Raw genomic sequence first — 7,533 nt, forward strand, 5'->3', positions numbered from 1 at the left:
ACTTCTTCCCCTGTCAAAGAACCTTTCCTATAATAAAAGTGGTAAACACTTCTATAGTACTTTCTATGTATTGGGCATGATTCAAATCACTTTACACATATTTACTCATTTGATCCTCAGAGCAATCTTAAGAAGTACCTATTATTATTATCAGCCCATGAAGAAACAATGGCACAGAGAGGTTAAGTAATCCTCCCAAGGGCTCACAGTTAGCAGTCACAAAGCTGAGATTTGAACTCAAGCTGCCTGGCTCCAGAGGCCATGCTTTTAACCACTGTGCTAATCTCACTCTCTCACCAGTTAACCAGTCCCCAGGACTGGACATCTAGGAATCAGCTGTCACCTTCCCCTCACCCCTCCACCTAAACAAGCTTGTATTTCTCTATCCCATGCCTCTCTTCTCAGACACAGTGCTCCATTTTTGCAAACCATTCTTTGCAAAATGGACAGTCATTCTTAAATGACTCCCCAACACAGAGAGGACTGTGTCTGACCCTACCCTGCTCCTTAGCTTTACCCCTTCCCTCCTCCAGCTGGAACAAGAGACTCTAGCAACACTCAGTCACTTCCCATTCCTTTAAACACAATCCCCGTGCTTCTCCTGTGGATTTTCTCATGCTGTCCTCCTACCTGAAGGCTCTTCCCTTTTCCAGCACACTCCTCCTAATTCCTGTTCATTCCAAAGCTTCAGTTTCAGCGTCCTTTTGCCAGCAAGTCTTCCCTAATGTCTCTACCACCACCGCTTGCCCTCTGAGTGGGCTCTTTAGTACCACCTTTCTCATGTGCTTTATGGTACCTCTTCCCCCCTGTTTTTCTTTTCTTTTTTTACCTTTTTTTTTTTTTTAAAGTAGGGTCTTGTTCTTTTGCCCAGGCTGGAGTGCAGTGGTGCGATCTCGGCTCATGGCAGCCTCTAACTCCTTGATTCCATCATTGACTTCTATTTCACTATTGATTCTGTTCATTTGTCTGCCCCCTCCCACCAGAACCGTTTGCTCTGTGAGGGCTGTGACTGCACCCGATGAATCTGAAATTCTGTAGCACCTAGTTTGGTAACTGGAGAACAATAGAAAATGGGTAAATTTTTCATGAATGAATAGACATAAGGAGCGACTGAAAATAGAGAGCCATATCACCATATGCACCAAATGTGTGTATGTAAAGGAAAAGAAGGGTTAAGACATGCATGGGTAATTTCACGCATATTTATGAAATTTCTGATTTGCACCCCGCCCTGGTTATTTGCAGTGATGGACAATGTGACCAACAATTGGAACGAAAATAGGATCATTCCAAATTAAAGCCAAAATATCACTTCATAAGTGGGTTTGCTGAGCCTGAGTCACTCTCCAGCTGTGTCAGTCATCCCCTTGGGCAGTGTCATGAATTCTCTTCAGTCTCTAAAGTTGCAGGTCATACTAGAAAAGAAGGGCCTCTGCCATTCACACCTGGAGGGCTTCCCTCTCAAGGCAGGTGAGAAGCCCCAAGGCCTGGCTGCCTTAACACTGTTCTTAAAGAGCCTCTGCTTGGCAAGTGTGCTGTACTGGACTTCTCTTCAGATGAAGCTCAGAAGCAAAAGTGGCTTAGAGACAAAAATAAATAAAGGTCAAAGTCAACTTAGACTTTTCACCATGATAATGATGCATCCCAGATTACAGGACAGGAGCTTAGCTCACCAGAGCGCTGCTTTGAGGTATAACCAAAGCATAACACTCCTCAGAGTTGTTTGCATATAATAATTAGTTGTCCATTTAAACATTTTTTGAGAATCCACAGATGCCAATCATTGCGCCACATTCTGGAGGTGAAAAGAAAAATAAGAAATACATTTTGCTTTCAAGAAGCTTAGAGTTTGTAAGTGAGACAGACAGGAAAAGGCATCAAAAGGATACCTCATGGGATAAAAAAAAATTTTTTTCAAAGTTATAATGCATGGTTTAAAAGAGAGGAAAGGAAAAAGGAGACAAAGCTGGTTACAGGTCTGAGGGAATCTAAGGAGAGAAAAATAGAAGGAGAGTAAAGGATAGTAAAATTTTTTTTTTGTATATATATATTTTTTTTTATTGCACTTTAGGTTCTGGGGTACATGTGCAGAACATGCAGGATTGTTGTATAGGTACATGCATGGCAATGAGGTTTGCTGCCTCCATCCCCCCATCACCTATATCTGGCATTTCTCCCCACGTTATCCCTCACCAACCTCCCTACCCCGCACTGTCCCTCCCTTATTCCCCCACAACAGACCCCAGTGTTTGATCCTCCTCTCCCTGTGTCCATGTGTTCTCATTGTTCAACACCCGCCTATGAGTGAGAACATGCGGTGTTTGATTTTGTGTTCTAGTGTCAGTTTGCTAAGAATGATGGTTTCCAGATTCATTCATGTCCCTACAAAGGACGCGAACTCATCGTTTTTTATGGCTGCATAGTATTCCATGGTGTATATGTGTCACATTTTCCTTGTCGAGTCTATCATTGATGGGCATTTGGGTTGGTTCCAGGTCTTTGCTATTGTAAACAGTGCTGCAATGAACATTCATGTACATGTGTCCTTATAGTAGAATGATTTATAATCCTTTGGATATATACCCAGTAATGGGATTGCTGGGTCAAATGGAATTTCTAGTTCTAGGTCCTTGAGGAATCGCCACACTATCTTCCACAATGGTTGAACTAATTTACACTCCCACCAACAGTGTAAAAGTGTTCCTGTTTCTCCACATCCAGGAGAGGAAAATTTTTAAAGAAAAGAAAGAAAAGGTGTAGTTACTGTAAATCATATGGGGGATTGGTCACAGGGAAGCAAAGGATTTTGTAACAGCATGTGACGAGGGTCCCTAATAGAGTAGGGGAGTGGGAAGGAGAAGAAACAAGGATCTTCCCACCTCCCTATGTGTCTTGCCTTCTTAAAACAAGACAGAATGACTAGGCTGAGGACTTGCAATTTATCTGCCCACAATTGGTAAGCCATTGAGCCAGCATAGGTGTGAAGCTGGGCTGTGAATGATGGGGTATGAATACTCCCTGACAGCACTACAAATTTCCGTCATTTGTGAATACCATGGAAAATTGCAGGGGGTTAAGTCACTTTGTCAGTAACCCCAGAACATCTACCTGCTAGGTGAGAGGAAATCTTAGCAGCCAGACATGTAGATTGGGCCCTCTCCTGCTTAGTAAAGACTGAGAAACTGAGAAAGAAACAGCCTCAGACAGATCTTTCACCCCACAAAACAGAGTAGGTTAGGCCCCATTTCCAGTCCCCAAAGAACAACAGATATCCCCTACAAAAAAGCCAGCAGCTCAGTGTTCAACTCAGAGAGATTAAGAGAGTGGGAAGGCTAAAAGTCTGAGGCAGGATTTCAAAGTCTAGGCTTAAAGTGAAAATAGAAACAGGCATGGCCAGGGCAAGTTCCTGGGTAAATCACTATAAAGACTGAGGATATTGTGCACCTACCATGTGCCAGGAAAGATGGTACAAAGTGAGTCTTTAGTTCGCCCAAACCCCACCCCAAAATATATAGTATAGGTAAAAATAGTAGAATTGCCAGCACAACTTAAAGCCCTTTAGCTACCATCCCCCTTCCAAGGAAAGTGTGAACCCAAAGTCCCTTCTATACACAGGGTAACCATGTGTCTTTCATCATGGGGTAGCCTTGGTTTACAACTGTCTCCTGGAAAAATTATTGATATCATCCTCTTTTATTCTCAAAAGAATTCTGATATGGGCTATAAATTGTCACAATATGTGAAAATTCTGGAGCCCCAATTGTGGGAGGAGCTGGGCTCAACACATTTCTTTCTTCCACTATGATATCTAATTTCACTATTATCATCTCTGTGTTTACAGATGAGAACTTAAGGCTTGGGCAGTTTGAAGAGCTTTCCCAAAATCATAGAGTCATTGAATGGAAATAATGGGAATTGATCTCAAGCTTATCTGAGGCTAAATTTAAGCTACAATTATTTATATTTCTTCAGTGAAACACCACTCCCTTGGCAAGAGCACAAAAAGTTGCAATCATTATTAAACTAATAAAGACGTTCCATGAAGAATTGTCAGACAAAAATCACTATGTACTTACTGTATTCCAAGTAACCATGTTTTAATTTATTTAAACTGGGTCTCAGGGACAACTGATTTTACAATAAAAAGAAGCTAGCATAAGGGATTGTGTTTCAGGAAGAGGAAGCATGGGTGAGAAAGAATATAGCCTGATAAAGAACTTATGAATGTTTCGTAAAATGAAAACAGAAGGTTTGGGTTTGGAGAATTAGCAGAGAGTAACCATTGAGGGACTTGATTAAGGACTTGGACTTCATCCTGGTTGAACTAGGGATCCCTTGAAGGCTCCTACCCAGGGTGAAATATAAGATAAGCATCCCAGAGATTGGTGGGGATGGGATTATAGGGGATTAAACTAAAGGCACTAAACTGTTCATGAAGGTCAAAACTAAAGCAGTAACAGTGGGGACAAATGAGAACAGTGTGGTTTGACGGTTTCTCAATAGACACACAACAATGGGCATATTCCAGTAACAAAATGGGTGAGGGAGAAGTAACATAGATGGAGAGAACAAGAATGATGCTCAGTCCCATTCGCGCTTCCCAAACTTCCCACTGCAGACAACTGCGTCAGATTTTCCAGGCAAGAGGCCTGGTAGTCTGATTATATAACAAGTGCTGGGGGTGGTACTTATCATCCGGGAATTTTGGAAAACACTGGACAAAATGGATACGATGTCCCTCATAGAGCCAAGGATAGAAGAGAAGGAAGAGCTTTCATTAGAAAGATAATACATTTGTTTTGGAAATAATACATTAGATCCAAGATAACCAAGTTTTTCAGTGTCAAAAACTAAGGAGAGGGCCAAGCTTGAAACTTTAGATTTAGGGGATTATTCGTGGAAACATGATAATGGAAGCCATGCCTTGGGATGTAGTTACTCTGGGACCAGATAGTATGATAAAAGTGAGGAAACAAGGACAAAAGTTCAAACATCAGTAACAGTTAAAGAACAGATGTGGGAGGAAGAATCAATCTGAGAGAGAAAGAGGTCTTAGAAGTCAGAACTATGAAGGAGTAATGTCAGAAGCTAAAGAAATGTGTTTTTCAATGAAAAGGGAGTGGTCATCAGTATCAAATGCCACAAAGATTAGGAATTTAAACTATTCCTTGAAATTGGTCTTAGAAAATCATCTGTAGCCTTTCCAAGGCAGCTAGATTACAACGAAATTCAAAGTAAACGGGCATGAGGGGATGGAGACAAGCAGCATTTGCTGTATTTTCTATGGTCTTGGCAGAGAACTGAAGAAATGAGGAGTGAGAGGATGATATGTTCAGAGGGATTTGGGGTCAAGAGAGACTCTGCTTTTTTCAAGGCTGTCAGGAGTTGTCAAGGAAGCAAGGGATAGAAACCCATGCAGAAGACAAAGAACAGGAAACCATGGCTAGAAGCTCACAAACCTAGTAGATATTATTTTGTAATTAAAGACACAAAATTATGTTTGAGGGCCAAGGGAAAGGAATCAGTGAGAAGTGAGACGGTTAGCATGTTAGGAAGAACTGATAAGTAATAGATGAATGGCTATTACTTGATAACTGATAAGTAATAGATGAATGATAAGAACTGATGAGTAATGGATGAATGGCTATGAGGGCAAGAACAAGACTATAGATAGAGTTTTAAAAAGAGGAATGCATTTTTCTCTAAGAGCAGAGGAAATAATAGATGAAATCAAGAACTTTTTGGTGAAGAAAAAAATATTTGAAGAACATATGCCTAGTGATGGCCTGGTCCCAGTAAAGGAGAAAATCAGGTCAGCCATTGAGAGGGAGAGGTAGGATTGGATCAAGAGCCTATGGTGACAGTTCTAGTGAGAAACCTCTGGAAGATTGGCAAATTGTCAGTTTGAATATCTTGGTTCAAAATCCTCTCCTTGCTCTATCTACCAAGCCTATATTATAATTAATATCCAGTACTAACAAACCTCTACCTCCCACACTGAAAGTCTCACCTTAAATCTGACTTCAAAAAGTCTATAACGATTTCAGCTTTGGCCAGGCATGGTGGCTCATGCTTATAATCCCAACACTTTGGGAGACTGAGGCGGGTGGATCACTTGAGATCAGGAGTTCAAGACCAGCCTGGCCAACATGGCAAAACCCCTTCTCTACTAAAAATACAATTAGCTAGAAGTGGTGGCAAGTGCCTGTGATTCCAGTTACTCAGAAGGCTGAAGTAGGAGAATCACTTGAACCCAGGAGGTGGAGGTTGCAGCAAGCTGAGATCGTGCCACTGCACTCCAGCTTGGGCGACAGAGGGAGACTCCATCTCAAAAAAAAAAATTCAATTTCAACTTTGCCTTCACCTCTCTGAGATGCTAGTGAGCCTTAGATAGTGCTATCCTAACATGGTTAGTGATAAACTGAGCTTTTTCTTCTCCACAGATAATTCTGGTAACATTCTTGTGAGCCAGCCAGCATTCAATTATTATTTCTAACATAAATGAACAGAAGATAATTAGACTTTTCTTAATGACTAGAGGCCAGCCATTGATGAGATAATTTATTTTCTAAAGGTGGATTTTCAGAAATGGGAATGCTGAATACTTTAGGATTCCTGATTAAATATATACATCTTACATATGAGAAAACTGAGGCTCAACAAATGCCAATGATATGGTACAAAGAGATGAACAAATGGAAACCTGAAATGGAACCGCACAGTGCTTCTCTATAACCAAGGAAGTTGCTTTCCCTTCTCTTTGTCGCTAACTTTCTGCTCCTCTGCCCACTAAACAGTAGTTTCCATTAGCAAGCCCACCTGCTAGCAGCCTTGCTTCTGTTCCACTGGGGATGTCCCCCTCCTTAAAAGACAGGCATGGGTGAGTCACGGAGAGTCCTCTACCAAGAGGGGCAGTGCTTAGAGCTGACAGTTAATTCTGAAATATGTCAAAGATGTCAGGGAGAGTTCTAAACTCAAGCCAAAGAAGGCTGTCCAAATGAAGTTCTCCATTTACAGAGCCCTATTTTCCCCTAAAAAATCTCTGCTGCATATTGTTCTATCTCTTTGCCTTTTTGCCTTTCTTTGAAATAGCTCACCTCTCCTATTACCAATTAAAGTGCTGCTTTTGCTCATATAATTAACCTAACCAATGATAGTGTTATGAGCACAGTATTTCTTTCATTTCTTTTACTCTTCAGGATAATTTACTTGTTTTCTTGTTTTTGGTTCACAAAGACACTTTTTTCCTCTTTTTTTTTTTTTTTTTTAACTTTAAGTTCTGGGATACATGTGCAGAATGTGCAGATTTGTTACATAAGTTTTCATGTGCACCTATCGATCCGTCATCTAGGTTTTAAGCCCCACATGCATTAGGTGTCTCTAATGCTCTCCCTCCCCTTGCCCCCAACCCCCTGACCGGCCCCAGTGTGTGAAGTTCCCCTCCTGTGTCCATGTGTTCTCATTGTTCAACTCTCACTTATGAGTGAGAACAAGTGGTGTTTGGTTTTCTGTTCCTGTGTTAGTTTGCTGAGA

Source organism: Aotus nancymaae, unplaced genomic scaffold, assembly GCF_030222135.1.
Source record: "Aotus nancymaae isolate 86718 unplaced genomic scaffold, 86718_ANA_hifiasm-v0.15.2.pri h1tg000040l, whole genome shotgun sequence".
Taxonomy (NCBI): Eukaryota; Metazoa; Chordata; class Mammalia; order Primates; family Aotidae; genus Aotus; species Aotus nancymaae.